The sequence below is a fragment of the Lissotriton vulgaris genome, chromosome 5 (assembly GCF_964263255.1).
Source record: "Lissotriton vulgaris chromosome 5, aLisVul1.2, whole genome shotgun sequence".
Lineage (NCBI taxonomy): Eukaryota > Metazoa > Chordata > Amphibia > Caudata > Salamandridae > Lissotriton > Lissotriton vulgaris.
This window is the reverse complement of record NC_141693.1, coordinates 1353048049-1353067277: the sequence shown is the minus strand read 5'-3', so window position 1 is coordinate 1353067277 and position 19229 is coordinate 1353048049. Positions and strand designations below refer to the sequence as shown.

Here is a 19229-nt window from a genome sequence, read left to right as displayed (position 1 = left end):
GGTCAATCCTTCTAGTTGCAAGATATTCAGCACCTGAGACAAGACTTCTACATGTTTTATCACATTCTGTGCAAAAATCAGTCTGTCTTCTTACAGACCAAGGGGCAGGCACTTGAACCTGTAAACCCCTTCAGGAGTGACCAAAGACAAGAGATGTCATGAATCATGATTTAATGCTATCTGGTTATAGGCAGATGATGAGTCCAGGGTAGAGAACACTCTCACACCTTCCATTGTCCTCATTATTTCCCCGATATTTGGCAAAGGATGTCTGTCTACCCAGATGGCCTTATTCAAATAGTGCAGGTCGACACACATCCTCAATTACCAATTGGATTTTCTGTTAAACCACAGGGAGCAACCACTCAAAGGCCTTCATTTCCTTGATAATTCCAACAGCACCCAACTTTTCCTTCTTCAAAGGCTCCATCATTATCAAAGGCGCAGTGCGGGCATTATTCCCATTTTGGATTAACTCCTTCTTTTAATACAATCTTGTGAGAAAAGCCCTTGAGCAAAACTCGCATCTGAATACTTCTGGAAATTTCTCTCACCACTTCATGCTATACAGCATACTGGCTTTACCAGTACAGCTGTTATGAAGCATGAAAAACAAGCACTGTATGCTGGCTGCTTCACAACCTAGATGAACCAGAGTTACTAGGTAACAGGATGCAAAGACTAGCATGCAGACTCCTTCGCTGATGGTGCTACCGCCGTGATGATGACCTCAGCGCCAGTGCCGAGCAGCATCCTTCCACGCTAAAAACAATGGTGCCGGTAGAGTGCAATTATGGCCTCACCGCTGGACTGCGACAACCACTGTGGATGTGTACTGGTCCTTGTCATAGTTGACATCGCTGCTCTTTACACTCCAAGCTGGAAATGATACCCAGGCAGAAAACTACTTTTGCTGGACAGCTGCTGGCCCTGAAGCAGGTGTTCTCCTCCTGACGGGTTCAGCACTCGTCTCCAGTGAAACGGAAACTATACAGGGCATTTTTAATGTATTTATTGAAGTAGTACAGAAAATCAAGAGGGAGCTGTCAGACAGCTCTGCAACAGTCCTCTAACTCCCAGCCTTGTTCCAGCATTCCATCTACCTGCACATTCTATTGGAATGCCACTGTGACATCCGGAGGCACCAATGTAACACACAGTTCAAATCATGGAGCCTGCTTACATGTCTTTGCTGATGGTCCACACAGGCCTCTCCAAAATTATATAACTATCTATAAACTCTAGGTCATAAGTGCCATTTATTTTGATTTATGTTAGCATCTTAGCCTTGACTAGTCTTTAGTGCAGCAACTGGGGTGCTTTGATGAATTTTGAAACTAGTTTCAAGGGAAGGGCCAATCAAACAAGGGTCTTACCTACATTTTAATTTTAATTTACACTTTTTGACTTTTGTGCTGTTATGTTTATGCCCAAAGTTTAGTTTAGTTTAGTTCTGATTGTACATCGCACAGCTGAATCTCAACCACAAAATACTGTGGTATAATAATATTGATTTGAAAGTTCTGAGAACTACACTTTTAACTTTGAATTGAGTGTATGGAAACAAAAAAATATAGACTACAATAAAATTGATTATATAAATGTTGACATTCACAAAATATCGATAGACAAATATAAAATATCAAAAATGCTATCTCAGTAATGAAAGCACACCAACATATCAAAAAAATAAAATAGCAAGAAATATATTATCAACAAAGATATCAAAATAAATACATGTATAACTATATGCAGCATAAAAAATTAAATGTACCTAAAAAATACATGTACATTAAGTAGCATTTTCTATAGTATAAAAATGGCTAAAAATGTAAATGACCTATCATATTAAAAAGAAGATATGATAAAAATCAGAACAAAGCATCAATTTTACAATGCACTATAAAAGGCTATAATAACAGTACTTTATAAATGACAAATTTTGTCTGTGCCTCCACCTGACAAAAAAAGACAAAAGCCTGCATGTTTCTAAAACAATTCAGAAGTCTACTCAAAAAATAAGTAAAATTATTTAAATAATTTTAACACTCTAACTCAAAACGCACAAACTTCTAAAATATTAATTCATAACATAAACCTAGGTATATTTTAAATATTTTCGTCGCATACCTGCAGGCCTTCAAATATGAAAAAAAGAATATCCGAAAAATTGAGAAGTAAAAAAACAGAAGACCCAAATTATAAAGGAACTAACCTAAAAATATAATTTACCATGAAAACAAATGTGTAAAAGATATATTATACTAATTAATTACGTTTACAAATAGAAACATATATTAAACCATTCTTTTATATTAAATACAGAAATCAACATGTTCAATAAAGCCAATTTTACTAAATCACTGAAAGGGAATACCCTGTTCACGTATATAAACTGCCCCTATAGCAGTGAAAGTGGCATCAAATAACGCAGCCATTGGAAATGACTCAGTTACTTACCAGTAATCTTTATTACTCCGAGTCATAGTCTTTCGCGTCAGTCAACTCTGATCACTATGCGTTCGGGCCACAACAATCGCCCATAGAAAATAATCACCAGCCAACTTGGCAACCTGACAGGAAGTAACTGTCATCTGACCTATAAGGGTAGGGTGGGGCAAACCCAAACTGCATCCTGTAATATTCAACACAGCAAAAGTACAGAAAAGAACAAACCAACCAAAAGAGAAAAGCCAAGAAGACCGAAACACTAGCGCAGCAACCAGAACAGATCATTTTTGATTTTGTTCATCCCCCAAATCCCAAGGGGGAGAGGAAGGGAACAGGACTGTGATGAGGGAGACTTTGTCTCAGAGTAATGAAGATGGTCTTCCGCGTCACAGTCACCTTTGAGCGTATACCAAAGCGCCAAATGAAACAAAAATGAAAACCAACACCCAAAAAGATGCCAATAACATTTTATTTGCAGATAAGCAATAATCAGTGAACCCAGGCTAGAACAACGTAACCAAAATCCCCAGTAAACATGTTGCACATCCTTAATTTATAATAGGAGATGAAGGTATGAGGATAGGTCCAAGTTCCTGCTGCACGAACGTCCTGCAATAAGGTTCCCTTAAAAGATACCCAGGAGGAAGCAACACCCCTGGTGGAACGCCCCTGAATCACAGGAAAAAGAGAAACCCCTGAATGAAGAAAGGCAAAGTAAATGGCCGACCTGACCCAACGAGAAAGAGTTGCTGTCATAGGGCAGTGACCCTTCCTGGCAACCCCAAAAGTGACAAAAATGAAATCCACCTGGTAGAAAAGGTGGTGCACTCAAGGTAAATAACAAGAACCCTTGTCAAATCAAACAAATGAAGAAGAATTTCCCCCACCATAGAGGGGGTAGGATAAAAGGTAGAAAAGGCAGGAATAACTATATCCTGAAAGGAAAGGGTACCTTGGGAACAAAGGCATTGTCAGGGTGAAGGACTACTGTGTACGGAAAAAAACGCAGGAAGAGAGGGTGACAAAGCAACGTGCCAAACTCCCCCAAACGACTTCCCTGAGGTGATAGCCAACAGAAAACACACTTTAAGGGTCAGAAATTCCAGAGAAACATAATTCAGTGGCCCAAACGGGGATGTCTGTAAGGCATTAAGGACCAGAGGAAGATCCCATGGTGACACAGGAAGTGAAAGTACCATTCTCTTAAGGTAGAAACTTGAAAGAAGGTGAGAAGCCAAGGACTCATAATAGAGGAGAGAGGCACCCCTGATACCTTTGATGGCAGCCCACTGGCAACGGAGAGTAGAGACTGACAGCCCCATCAAGGAGCCATCCCGGAGAAACTACAAAACAGAACCCCCCTCCCAAGGCTTAGGGACAAACCCTCTCAAAAATTAGCAACCAGAGAAATTCTTCTAGTGGCTTTCATAAATACAAAGGGTACTGCTCTTCCTAGAATTGTGAATGGAAAGAGCCAAATCCGCGGGGCGACCCAAAGTGACTAGCCGTCTCCTTTCAAGGTTCAAACCCCCATCGCCAGCTTCCAAGGCACCTGGTGAGATAACTGAAAAAACCAGAGTGGAGAAGGGGACAGCGGAAACCTCCAATGAGGAACAATAACCAAACTCAGCAGAAGGGGGTACCATGATTGGCAAGGCCAAACAGGACTGCCAACAGTCCCATCACGTTCTCTCTCCCCTTTTAATTTTGACAAAACCCTGCCAAGAAGGGGAAAGGGGGGAGGCAAAGAGAAGACCCCGAGACCATGGGAAACTCAGAGCATCCACCCTCCACGACTCCCTGCAAGGAAGAATGGTGCAAAACCTCAACAGAAGAGCATCCTGCAGGGAAGCAAAGAGATCCAGCTAGGGTCTCCTGAACCTCACAGTAACCTCCAGAAAGATCAAAGGAGACAAGCACAAAGACAATGAGACAGGGAGAAGGCGACTCAGCAGATCTGCCTGCCTATTCTCCCTCCCTGGCAGATAGATTGCAGTCAGACCCAACCGGTTGGTATCTGCCCAAGCCCCAATATGATCCACAAGGGGAGCCAAAAGTGATGAAATAGTCCCCCCCAAAAAGGAAAGGGAGCAAAAACTGCAAACAGGGTTAAACAGAATAAATGCACAAAAAAGGCACAAAGAGTCAAATAGGCACACAAAAGGCATAAAGAGACAAATAGGCACATAAAAAGCACAAGGAGATAAAAAGGCACAAAAAAGAACAAACTGCACAAACAAGGCAGAATACTACAGAAAGGCTAGCAGAGCTGACCAGCAGAAGAGCAAGGCTCTCCCACTGTACCACCAGGGATGATCTGCAGGCAAGAGCCTGTCGGTTGGAGGAGGGCCTCGAACAACTACCTGGAACCAGAGAGGTGCTGGCAACAGGGATGCAATGTTGGAGCTGCGTGAGGGGAGAGCAGTTTCCCTGACCAGGAGGTCAGAGGTCTTGCTTGGTTGTTCTGAAGGCCATCTCTGTAAATGATCAAGTGGGAAATACAACTGAGTATAACCAACCTCCAAATATGACTGTGATATGATGCAGTACTTAAGAGGGAAGTACCCAGGTTCCCTTTTTGAAGGGGTGCCCCATACTCCAGTCAAAGTAATCTTGATAATGACAATGTTAGCAGCGGCTTAAATACAGCCATGTCCATGTCTTGTACAGAGCATATTCCTGCAAATGGCTTCACTGCCCAGCACTAGCCAGAGACAGAACGGGGACAGACATGCATCAATTCAAGATGCACTCCTGCATCTCATTTTAATTTTACCAGGATTACTTCGCCTGGAGAATGGGACTGGAGCACTCCACATATAAAGAGGGTCCTAGAGATTCCCTCTCTGGTACTGCGTGGTACTTGAGAAGGAGTCCCTGGGATTCCCTTTTTTTGGGTGGATGAGGGTGCCCATGGACACCAGGCAAGGTATTCCTAATGATTACCTCAGATTTCAGGCCGGGTAGATGCTCAGGGGAGTGTCACTACTGCTCCCTCCAGAGCAGGTGCATCCTGCATTCGAGTGGAGATAGGCAGTGTCAGGAGAGGGGAAATCCTTTGGTGAAGGAAGGTTCAATGACTGTAGGAGGGCCTCACCGCCACCTAAATGGGTAGGGTGGAATGGGGTAATGTCATGTAATGTAATGTAAATGTAATGTAATGTAATGTAATGTAAATTGATACTTGTATAGCGCACTACTCACCCGCAAGGGTCTCAAGGCGCTTGTACGAATACCGCTGTGGAACCCGTCCTGGCTTTCCCTGTGAGGCGTCCACTCCTGGGCACCCCCAGGGTGAAGGCCAGGCATCCTTAGCGTTGTGGGGGCCGTTGTGGAGATTAAGCAAGCTATTGCCCAGAGTTGCAGAGTGGGACTCCATGATTGGAATAGGCACCGAGGCGAGAATTATCAGGTCCGTGGAATTTTGAGCCCAAGACCCGCCGTGGCGGGGAATTGAACCCTGGTCCCGGGCTAGACCTCTGCATCAGGGTCTGCCGCTCCAACCATTGAGCCACACTTCTCCACTTGGGGTGTGGTGGGACAGGGCAGAATAGGGACGAAACAGACAACTTGTGGACCAGCTTACCCATAATGCCCAGGGTGTCATGGGGACCCACCAGGCGAGCGCAACACCCGCCGCCAGCACTATCAGTGGTAACTCCAAGCAGCCCTCTGGTTGACAACATAATTGATGTACCTGACCCATTGACGATTGAAAATACATTACCAATCTTTAACCTTACTGACCACCTCTTATCAAGTAGTGAAATCTCTATATTGAGCAAGGGACTCTCCTTTGTTCCAACTGTTCGTCCCAATTTTTTGGAGATTCAAACTGAACTGTTAAGGTTTTTTCGCAAGTTAAGATTACATGCTTATTTAACACTGAATCCTAGACCTTCTGTCCCCTCCAATACGCCCTTCAGACCTCCATCAACATTTTCCCCATCAGCTAGTATAGTTCCCTCAGAAATTTTAACCTTTGAAAAGTTGGTGTTGAAAGATATTTCGGCAATTGAAGACCGCAGACCCTTTGTTCCTTTTAATATCACAATGGATGAGAAGAATGCCATAGCCAGTCTAAAAACCAATTCTAATTTGGTGATTAAACCGGCCGACAAAGGCGGTGGGATTGTTGTGCAGAACATTGACTCATATAAAAGAGAAGTTCTCCGCCAATTAAATAATCAGGAACACTACTGCAGATTGCCAAAAAATCCTACCAAGGAAATTCAACAACTCATAACTGAGGTTACAAATGATGGCCTTGCACTTGGTTTCCTTAGTCACAATGAATATCAGTTCCTGAATAAGAAGAATCCTAGAATACCGGTAATCTACACCTTACCGAAAATCCATAAGGACACTACACGGCCCCCAGGACGGCCAATCGTATCTGGTTGTGGCTCGGTTTTAGAGCCCCTTGGTCTATTTGTTAATTTTTTTATCAAGGACTTTGTGCCTGTCACTGAATGTTACATTCGTGACAGTATGCATATGATAAATATGATTGAAGATCTTCCATATAATCCCGCGTCTGGAGTACTTTGTACTCTGGACGTGGAATAATTGTACACAAACATTCCTCAGATTGACTCTATTTTGGTCATTCAACAAGTCCTTGACCAATGACCTAGGACGCATCAAGTTCCCACCCTTTTTATTTTACAGTTACTTGAAATTTGTTTAACAAAATTTTTTTTCTGCTTTGATGATCAATATTATGGCCAGATTAAGGGCACATCGATGGGCGCAATTTTCGTCCCAAACTTGGCGATTCTGTATATGGACCATCTTGAATGTGGCCGCATCTTGACTTCGACTAACCCCTTCCATAGTGGCATCGCCCTATGGAAGAGGTACATCGATGACATTTTCTTAATCTGGCAGAAATCAGAAATTCTGCTTAAACAATTTTTACATTGGCTTAACAGCAATTGTAGTGGACTTATATACACGCTATCCACCAGCCACGTATCTATTCCCTTCCTGGACCTTAACATTAGGTACCATGAAGGTCGCCTTATTACAGGATTGTATCGCAAACCCACAGAGCGTAACACTCGTTTAAGTTATCAGGGCCACCACCCCCGAGCCTTACGTGACTCCCTTCCATATTCACAGTTCCTGCGGTTACGCAGGAACTGTTATATGAAAGAGGATTACTTTTGTGAGGCAAAACATCTTAGTTCTAAACTAAAAATGAGGGGCTATTCACACAGACTCATTCGGAGCTCATTGAAAAGAGCATGGTATTGTCCAAGGGACATCTTACTTGAGCCGAAAGCAAAGACCACTGAGAATCGTCTTGTATGTGTGACCACGTTTTGCCCGGCATCGAATCTCATCACTAAAAGTGTCAAAAAACACTGGCCTGTTGTAAATGCTGGAGTACTTACTGTAGACAGACCCTTGTTTGCATTCAAAAAATAAAAAAATATTAAAGATCATTTAGTGAGGGCTGCTTTACCTTCCACCAAAAACACTTACACCCTGGATGACCTATGGGGTCTCCCTCGGGCAACTGGTCATGTGTGGGAATTGTTCTATGTGCGATACCACTATTGAGGGCAAGGAATTTAGCTATGAGGATGTAAAGTTTAAACGTAGATACCTCACTAATTGTAACAGCGTGAATGTTATTTATGCTATTCTATGTCCATGCTCGAAAATCTATGTAGGTCAGACGACCCAAAAAGTACGACTAAGGAATAAGGAACTTGTTTTGGCGCTCTACAGTACCTACGGCCTATTTTTAAATTCTTTGACGCGGACACCAGGCAGATCATAGTCCAAGCTCTGGTGTTGACCAGATTGGACTATGCCAGCTCCCTGTTTCTGGGTGTTAATCAAGCTGAGCTAGCCCGCCTTCAGCGGGTACAAAACGTGGCGGCCAGGATGCTGGTCGGCCTCCCTAAATTTGTTTCTGCTCGCAGTACTATCCACGACCTCCACTGGCTCCCAGTAGGCCAAAGAATTAAGTTCAAGGCTTTGTGCCTTACTTTCAAAATTCTCAATTTGGCCTCCCCTCCTATTCTCACCCAGACTATTCTCCACTATGTCCCCTCAAGAGCCCTTCGGTCTGCAGGGTCTAATTTGGCCATTATTCCTCGCTTTAAAAAGTCCAGAATGGGTGGACGTTCCTTTTCGGTGATGGCGGCTACACTTTGGAACTCTTTGCCTGCCTCACTTTGTTCCATCCCTAATTTGTTTCAGTTCAGGAAACTATTAAAAACTCATTTATTCTCCTCTGCTTAGCTTCAGTGTTACCTGGTCCTCTCTGTTGTGTTGTGTGTTTCATCTCCAAAAGCGCCGGGACGCCTCTTGGCTGCGGCATCTGTGCGCTATATAAAATAAAATAACATAACATAACATAACATAACATGTGCCAACACAGAAGTCGGATTCGCTGTAGGACACCCAACGCACCGTTAGTTGACCACTTCGATACACTGGCCCATACAGAACTGGATTTCCAATGGACTGTGATTACTCAAATCAAGATACCTCCAAGAGGGGCCAATTTACAACAGCTTCTAAATAAAGAAGAGCTCCATTGGATACTTAAAACCAAGAGCATACAGAATGAGCTCAACCGAGCCGAGGACTGGACTCCATTGCTATGAACTCTGTAACTAAATTCTGATGTGGTTTGCAAGTATACAATATGCATAACTTTTGCTTTGGTTGTATGAATTACTGGTTGATTGCTTCATTGCACTAGGTTTTCTCACTATCTTGTAATAGCTAAGTATAGCCTGATGTTGCCTTTGTCCCCCAAATTTACAAGAACCAATGATCTGGGCTTAATTAATGACAATGTTGTGACTAAACTCTCCTGCGAACATAATCTTGTGACAGGACAAGCACTCCGGTCAAATTCCGTGGTGTTGTCATGGTTACTTTACATCCAATGACCCTTGAATGTGGGTTGGTTATCGTTAATGACAATAAGTTAGCTTGATCCTCGCAATAATGGCACGCTAACAATATAATTTTTTTCAAAATATAGACGATAATTGCTTGCGATCTAATTAACATGGCCCGGTTAAGTTTACACATGATTGGTTAAACAGCCCCACATGACTGAGGTACATACTTCCTGACCGTTCTAAGATGGCTGCCCAGTGACGGTCTATGGTTGGTCTATTCCGGACCATGTGATCGCGCGTTTGTTACTTCCTGGTTGCTTTGGAATTATGCCGGTAGGGTGATTCTATCCTCGGACGTGGACCGCATTGTCGGCCCGTTACTGCCTTAACCAGGTAAGAGCCCATATTTTGGGCTTTTGAACAGTTCCCTAGACGTAATTCCCCTCGTCTAATAAGCAGATGATGTGGGGTAGTAATATAGCGTCCTTTCTTTGCAGCTAATCCCCTTAAAACGGAGCGTATACTGTTGCCCTATTTGGTAAGCTGATTCTAAATTATCTCAATATCGGCTAACGAATGGTCTTCGTGTAATGTTCATGATTTTAACTCACTTACCCTTCCATTTAGGTACCTACTATACCCCCAGGATAGTGACTTCTGCGCCATCCCTACAGGTATAATCAATCCTGTTTAGGTTCCGAAGAGGTGAGGTGACGGGTCCCTAATTCCTTCACTCGTTATACTCATTGTTTAGCCCCACTCCCTTATGACCCCCTTACATCGTGTGTTATTGTGCACAACAATCGTTAGTCGCCTGATTTATATTCACGAGTGTGCACCTTGGGATCACGCTATGGGCGATTAAATCTTATGTATCCTCATACTTACGCAGATAGAGATCTGCATGGGATAGTCATGCCATGAATTAGTATTGGTTGTGAATCATTGGTCTCACTTGTTTGGTTTCTAACGGTGGCAACTGCAATCTTTTTAAATGCCCTAATCTATGATATTGTTTGTTTTCCCTTTTCTCTCTCCTATCTAATTCTCATGTTTTGTTGATATATATGTTTTGGCAATTATTGTTCCAACTAGGGGTTGAGCAAGTTAATTTAAACCTTGTTACAATTCTTACAAAAGTGAAAGGCATATATGTAATGTCCTGAGGATGAACCTGTATTAATCATAGGTTCGAAACGTCGTCGACTGTGCCACACTATATGCAGTTGAAATGTACATATTGTTTCCAGCAATAGTGTGTTTGTATTATCGTCTGACTGTGAATTAACTACACAGACTGTTGAGTTGCTTTGTTTGTTTCTTTCGTTAGTGTGTCAGTTGACATCGGCTGGTGTCCTGCTGTTAACACTTTAAAAAAAAAAAATCTACAAATTGCTTATTACAAAATAAATCTGCCCGGCTGGACTAAGAATATAGTGTCTATTTAGCCTATATTTATTTGACAATATTGCTCTGTCTAGGGACCACTTTCCTGTTCATAAATGGGGACATTAGAGGCATCTTGTGGACCAGCTCATAGCAAGGTCAGGTCTTCCCCAACAAATTAACTCACTAGGATTACTTTGTTTGGTGCACAGGAGCATTGCTCATTTAAAGGAAATTCCAGGCATTACCTCTCCAACAGTTGGATGGGGTGGGGCGGAGCCAATTTAAGGCATAGACAATGAGGGTTATTGCCCATAAAGTGATCAGTACAGTCAGATGTACTGCCCTAAATTGGAGTATATAAAAAACGATTATTTTTCAATTTCACAATTGACATGAAACTCAGTGTTCATACTCAGCTTGCCCAACTGAAGAAGTTGGCATTCAAAAGAGCCTTTGTCTTATTTTTCTCTCTCTCTGTTTCTCTCTCTTCATCTTATATTTTCTACGGCACTCCTCTCTCTTGACCTCTCTCACAGTTCCTTTAATCTTAACTTTCTCTACCTCACATTTCTCTCAACCCACCTCTCTCTCCTTCACATCTTTCTACCTCTCTCGCTCTCATGACTTTCCCTCTGCCTGTACCACACTATATTCCTATCTATACATCTCTAACTCTCTACAACTTTCTCTTGATTTCACTCACTTTACCTGCACCATGAAATTCTGTGTCCATATTGCCTCCCGGTTTCTCTCCTCTCTTTACTTCATCTCACCCTCAACTTTATCTCTCTCTCTCCAAACCTCAACCCTGCCTGATTTCTACCTCACCACTTTTTACAATTTAACTTCATTTATCTTTTAACCACCTACTCTTACTATTTCATGTGTCTATCCTATCTCTCTGTTCCTAATGTCTTCCTTTAACTCACCAATTGTATGCTACTTTGCCTTTCCACTTCCCCATTCTCTCTTACTGTCTCTGTTCCATCTGAAGCACGTCTCTCACTACCTGTAAATTAGTGGGCTCTAGACCCACATACTTGGAAATAAGACACGCACACACAGTGGTATAGTACTGGTAACTATCCCAGGGCATGTGCACCCGGCTGTTGTTATTAGCAGAGTCACCTGACCGATGGTGCCTGTGATGGTGGGTGTGAAGTGTATTTACAGCACACTCCTGGAACAGTTGAATGTGTCCAGCAGAACACTACCTTCCACCCAATCTTTATTAAAAAATTAACCAAACAAGGTCCAATGTATGGGGACGAACAAACAACAAAACACAGAACACTGAGTCTCTTCAGGACATCTGCTGGGCAGTACTGGATCTTTTGACTGCAAGTCCATGAGGCTTTAGTCCACCTTGGAGATGTTGTCTGGACTGGCCTGGTCTCACGGTATTGGAGACTATTTACATACTTCAATGTAGGTGAATCAAGAGCGGTGGAAGTGTTCACTGCAGAGGTCTCTTTGAAGGTGCTCAGGTTCCAGGGATGGCGAACCTGCAAAGATTAAGGACGACATTGATGAATAGGAGTCTTCCTTGAAGGCCTACATGCTACCGATTGCTTCCCAGTGCCTGCTGGTGGAGCAGCTTTAGACTTCTCTCTAGTTTTAGGGATCGCCTCTCACAGGAATCTCCTTGAGGCCCTTTTTGCCAGGCTTCCATGGCACTGTTTGGACTGTGTAGGCCTCTTGTAGGTCGTGCAAAGGGGTTGTTGAGGATTTGCCAAGGGATCACACCCAAGTCGTTCTTGTAGCCAAAAAGGGTGCTTGTCTTAGGGTCTATGGGCTCTGGCTGTCAGGCTGTCAGGCCTCAGGTGAAAGGGCCTTCATCTAATAGTCTTCGGGTGACTATTCACCATCCGTCACCTCATTGCTTCCTGGTGCCTGTCATGGAGCTGCTGCATCTCCCTTGTCAGGATTCCACTTACACCCTAATTCCCTTGAGGCCCATGCCCCTAGATTGCCACAGGACTGTGTGGGCTGTGCGGGCCTCTAGTAGCCTGCACAAAAGGGGTCGCTGCATAATATCCAACAGTGCCACGTCCAAGCCTCGTGCAACCCCAAGGGTGGATGGTCCAATGGTACAGTATGCTCTTTTCAGAAGGCCTCAGGTTCACTGGGCTCACAGAAGGTTTCTGGTTGACCAGCCTCCAACGGCGCCAGGTACTCCATGCTAAACTCTGGTTGTTTTGCAAGCGTATAGTTCCACTCTAAGTGCTCCTTAGCTGACTCATGTGATGCACATGGCAGTGATGACAAGACTTTGTTTTGACTGGACAACCCATGTTGCAGGTGGCGACGTCTTGCTTGGAGTGATGACACTTGTCCCTCTTCTTCCTTCCTCCTGCACACCTGTGGTTGGCGGGATCATCTGTGTGATGGGCTGTCACACTCTTTCTCTCCTCTTCATCTTTCATATTCTTCTTTGAGAGCCGTTACGTGGCCTCATGCCACTCTCTTCTCCTTTTTCATCTTCTTCACAATGTGGCAATATAACATCATGCCACACTCTTCACCTTGACTCTTCCACAATGTGGTATCATGCCACACTCTTCTCCACTTCAACTTCCACAATGTGGCATCGTGCCACGCTCTTCTACTGGGTTCTTCCCATACTTGGCATCACGCCACGCTCTTTTCCCTTTTTATCAGGCTTCTTGATGTGACATGCACTTCACATGGACCTACTGTAGGAAGCTGGCTCAGTATATACTATACCAAAGTGAGATATAGTGGGCAGAGAGTCCAGTGGAACCCAAAAGGTAGGCAGAGGTAAAGTAGATAGCACCTCACTCTCTATTTATGGTAGTGTGGTCGAGCAGTAGACTTTATCAGAGGACAGTGCTAAGCATTTGTTGTACACACTCAGTCATCAAACTAATTCACACGCTCGAAGACTAAACTTCAGACCAATTGTTTTTGTATAAAAATATTCTTTTTGTTATTTTTATTTCCTAGAACCAAGCAAGCCTGGCACAGGTAAGTGATAAGTACTTTGCAGTGAATATACAGTTTGTAACACAGTTTGAATTGAAATTGTAAATGTACTTTGATTTAATTACAGTAGTGTTATTGATAATGGAATGCTTTTCAGAATACAGTTCATATACTTTGTATTGGATATTTAGTAAAATTACAGATAAGTTACTTTTGAAATTATTTTTCTTACACAGTGCAGTATACCTGGATACTGCACTGGGACAGTTCCTGTAAACAGGTAAGAAAATTGTTTTTGTTAGTTAGCACAATTTTAAAGAATTTATTTAGGTTTTCCAACTCCACAGAGAAACTTTTCATAGAAAAACAGTCAATGTTATCCTATGGAGGAAAATAGTGTTATCGATTTAAAGGTAACTACTTTGTTGTGGGAGTTGGTGTTCTGGGCTTAGACTCAGGGGTCCCACAGGGTCAAGGATGCATTCTTGTTACACCCTCTGCTGCACTAGAGCAGCCGGGTGCAGAGTGCTGAGGCCCAATGTTATCCAAAGGGGGATGGGGGCTCCGGTTGGTGGCTGCTGACGAGCAGGCCACTGGGTTGTGGGAGCAAAGTTCCTGGACTTAAGCTCATGGCAAATGGGGGTTTAGGCCAGCACAAAAGTTTCACCCTCCGTGGCACTGGGGCGGCTGGGTGCAGAGTGCTGGTTTTGCATCGGACGACCTGTAGCTTTAAATGGGGAGTCTCCGGTTTGCAAAAGCACTGCAGGCTCGGGACGTAGGTCTTCTGGGTGCGACCACCACTTGGTGAGGTAAGTTGGGATCTTGGGGGTTGGTTAGGTACCGTGGATTGGTCTACACAAGGCCATGGGGCATCGGGTGCAGGGGTGCCTTTTAGGGTCAGATCTTAAGAGCTCCAGGTCGCAGTTGGGGGAACCTTCTGGTTTGAGGCTACAGGTGTCGGCTGGAGGTTTGAAGCAGGTCAGGGGTCGCCGGATCTCAGGTCAGCCTCACCGGGGAGACTTCCTCTTGGTGATGGGCCACTCCAACTCGGTTCGTGGGCGTTGAGTGCAGAGTGGTGCAAACTCATGGATCCTTGCGGAGCTGGAGTCTGGTGTTTGAACAATGCAGGTGTTCACAGGAGACAGAGTCTTTGGGATTGAAGGCAGGCAGGTCCGCCAGGTTTCTCAAGGTTGCTGTCTGCAGTACACACCGTATTTGTGCTGGAGCAGGTTCGAGATGGGGACAGGCCGGTAGGGCTGGGGCCAACTCAGTTGGCATCCTACTCTTGTTAGGTTTGGCACGGCTGTTCGGTACTTCTTCTTCTTTTCTTCTTGCAGGTTCATGTCTGAGGAAGCAAGGTTCAGGGGTGCCCCTAAATACTATATTTAGGAGCGTTACAAGTAGGTAAAAGGTTGGACCCAATGAGTCCCTTCCCTGGGGTGGGTATACTCTCTGCTGTAAGATGGCAGCGATTGAGAAGCCTTCTCTGGTCACAGTGCCCTGGGCACATGTGGTACAATTTACCAGGGGATGACCTGTGGCCAGAGATGCCAATAGGGTTTAGGCTTAAATGCAGTTTTAGGGAAAGAACATAGGCCCTTGGTACCAGGTGAGCAGGAGCCCAGGGCACAGGCACACTCAGTCAAAGCACATCAGCAATTCAGCAAAAAGTGGGGGCAACCATGCAGAAAAAAGGGCACTTTCTCACACCTACCTTCTCACATCCTGTTTCGAGGACTGAATCTTTTCTCCTATGTTTCCTGACCAGGCCTCTCGGTGTGACTGTCTCTTCACAGTGACCTCTCTGGTGGTGTCCTGTCCTCTCTGTAGGACCTCACTCCTGTGTTTTTTTGTTTGATCTGTTTATTATCATTTTAGTAGTAAGACATATTAAGACAGGAATTTCCTCCAGGTGCTTAGCACATGTATACAACACATCTTTACACAAGATTAACAGGAAGGCACATTATATCAGCTATCTCCATTCAGTGATCCAGGCCAATATTGCCGGAGGGTCCTAGGATTTTCAATACCTTGTTATAAGTATTTTAGCCACTGCAAGGCCCACATCCAGGAATCGACTTGTGGCTCTTTATTTCTAGGGAATAACCCCAGTATGCATGATTCCCAAGTGTTTGAGAGTTGTCTACCTGTGCATTCAGATAAGTGTAATGTAACCCCTTCCCAGTGATGCGGAAGTTTATGGCATGTCCTTAACATGTGTGAAATGTCTGCGTCTAAATGGGCTCATTGAGGACAATGTGAGTAATTTCTGTGAAAATGTTGATTGATTTTCTCCGGGGTAACGTACGCACGGTGCACTTTGTAAAATTATATTAATTTGAACCGAGCAACACAGGGAACATGTTTAGGGCTTGCTAGTATCACGATCCACTCTATATCTGTGCATGAACACCTAGATTCGATTCCCATTTCGTGAGCAGTGAGGTCAGATCCACTGTCGTGTGGAGATGAAGTGCATACGCAAACCAGAGAATGAAGTGGCTACCATTTCCCATATAGAGATATTGCATGTGTAACTCCTCCCATATGGATGCCCCATTGAATTGCGGATGCCCGCATGGCCAAGGCTAGTGGCTCAATAGCTAATGAAAAGAGGAGGGGGGAGAAGGGGAAGCCCAAACGGGTATCTCTGCATACCGGTATAGGGTGCAACAGCATGTAGCCAGAACTGTTCCCAAGTGGCTTACACCTACAGCTCTTGACTGAGCGCATCTCTTCCCCTCCGTTTGCCTCAGCACTGTCGTTATCCCAGTGCGCTCATCTCCTCGATAGTTATCTTTTTAATTTATTACCGCCATCATCTTCAGGTCCCGGGCCGCCCTACCATCGCTTCCCGCCTATGCAGTTATTGCAGCCTGCTCCAGTATGCAGGCGCTGCAGTGATATATCTCCCCCGCTGTCTGTTCAGCACCCGCATTTGCCACCCCTCTGTCCCGGGGGTGAATTTTCCCTGGTTAATATAGTGCCACAGGCGTCCCTCCGGCCCACTCAGCACTCAGATCCCTTGGCCTTCACACAGCAATCTGCTGCTTTGCCAGCTGCTTGCCGATCTCACCATGGCTTACACAGGCATTTCACAGATACAGCAGCCGCAATCTTTCTCTCTGATGTCCCGATGGGGAGGCTCGGCTCTCTGCTTCGCAAGCCTGGCCAGTTCCCAGCCAATTACAGCAGTACGAATTCTAAGGCTCACGCTATCCACGGCTCGGCCTTGATCATCAGAAAGGGCCAGCCGTGTCGAGTCCTAAGCTAGCATCGCAGCGCACATGGCTTGGCGCGCAATCAAGGACTCAGGACACGCTTTGGATCTCCGCGTGGTCCGGACTAACTCCGTGGCCCTGCCTCTCTTTATTTAAAGTATGCGCGGCCGTGACATGTCACGGCCGCGTAGACGCACTAGTGCGTACGTGACAACTCGCCTGTGCCCAGGCTGTTTCTCGAACATTACATCCCTTTCAACCTTTATTGAAATTCAACAATCAAAACAAACACCACGAGCAACGGCTCAGTGCAATAGTCTTGGCAGTTCAAACATAGTTCTTAATAACCCCAGGCATGGATAAATAAAAGTCAAAACGGCCGGCAGGCCTGTTACCAGTTCGCGTTGCAGATACCGCCATCTCAGCCCACAGCAAAGTCAGCCAGTTGCGAGGAGGGCGCGGGGTTTCTTCTCAGCCCATAGCCCGCAGCCTCTCCTCTGAACAGGACCCGGCGGGGTACACTCGAGGGAGCCGAGACTGATGGTGAAGCCTCTCCGGGAGATGGATGGCTGGGGGTCCTCTCGATCTCTGGACTCGGAGGGCTTGTCTCGGCTCGCTCCATCAAGTCTCTTGGCACCGCCGATGACGCTGGGGAGCTGGGGTTGGAAGGATTAGGCCTTGGGGAGTCCGGTTCCTGACGCTCTCTGGTGGGGGCGGCCGCTCGCTTGAAGAATGAAATGTTCCGGGTGACGCTTTCGCCATCTCTCTGGGCAGTAATCATCGTGCCTGACCGACGAGTGACGGTCCACGGTTGAGGCTCAAAGGGGAGTCGGAACTTGCTCTCTGTGAATCGGTCCCGCACGTAGACCCGGTCTCGTTCCTCGATCGGGGAGTCTCTGCCCCGGCGCTTGACGCTGGCATGGTCGTTTGAGCGCTTCCGGTTGGCCTGGGCTAGATGTGGGTCTGCTCTCGTGGGAGTCCATGTGCGGTGGTGGGGAATGGTATCTCGGACTATCCGGCCCATTGTGGAGGGTCCTGGGGCTGCGGTGGTGGTGCGGTGAGGCGTGAGTCTGTATTCTCGCAGAAAAGTATACAGGGCCCTCTCGACTGATGTTTCCTCTGCTAGGGCAATCCGTATTACTTTATTTAGGGTCCTCATAAATCGTTCCACTTCACTGTTGGCCTGCGGCCATCTAGGGGTGATTTTCCGGTGGTGGATTCCCCACTCGTGGAGGTAGTCCACAAATTCCTGGCTCTGGAAAGGGGGCCCGTTGTCCGTCTTTATTTGTTTGAAGATTCCGTGGGTGGCGATTATTTATTTTGGCCACTTCTTTGGCAGTCAGCGAAGATACGATTTCAACCTCAGGGTATCTCGTGAGGTCATCAATAACGGCGAGCATGTGGCGACCGTCGGGAAGGTGGCCAAAGTCAACCCTCACTCGCTCCCAGGGTTCTGTCGGTTCGTCTTCGGTGATGACTGGTGCCGGAGTATCCGCTGGACCGGCTGCCTGGCACCAGTGGCACGCTCTCACCCACTGCTCCACTTTATCGTCCATTCCGGGGAACCATACCTTCGCTCGGAGCCTGCTCTTCGTTTTCACGATGCCCTGGTGGCCCCGATGGGCGAGTTCTACAGCCTGTTGGGATAGGCTTGCTGGCATGACGATCCTGGGTCCCCTGAGGAGACACCCCTGGGAATCTACAGACAGTTCATCCTTCACTCGGAGGATTGCCTCGAGGGTTTCCCGTGCCTCCGGAGTTCGTCGACTCAGAGAGCTGGCGCGTGACTTCCAGCCATTGCTTCTGGTTGCTTCGATGGCCAGTTGGAGGGGCTCGTCGCTGCGGGTCGCGGCCACTATCTGATCGAGGCTAATGGGCAGTGGCCTAGACCGTTCCTGAATGTTCCTTACGTATTCTTCCGTGTCTTCGGCGTCTTCTCTTTCTTGGGTGGTGGCTGCCCTAGGATGCCGGGACAAGTAGTCCGCCGGGTTGTTCACTCCGGGCTTGAATTCTAACCTGTAGTCATATTCCTGGAGCTGCAGGATCCATTTTTCGATCCTCGGGGGAGGTTTGGACACTGATCCTCTGAACAGGGGAAGTAGGGGTTTATGGTCCGTGAATACGGTAAAGGGATGACCGTACACGTACACATGAAAATGTCGGCACGCCCAATGAATCGCGATGGCCTCTCTCTCGATCTGCGAGTACCTCTGTTCAGTATCGGTGAGGGAGTGGCTCGCGTAGGCTATCGGCACCCAGTCTTCCCCGTTCCGACTCTGGGTCAGTACAGCTCCGAGCCTGTGAGGGCTGGCGTCTACGGCAATGTTCGTTGACTTCGTTGGGTCGA

The 19229-nt window shown here is 45.9% G+C and overlaps 1 pseudogene; it reads right to left on the bottom strand.

The window, feature by feature from the left end:
* The window catches only part of LOC147712588 (uncharacterized), a 93746-nt pseudogene extending 76444 nt beyond the window's left edge, over positions 1 to 17302 (bottom strand).
* Positions 17303 to 19229: the final 1927 nt, after the last annotated feature.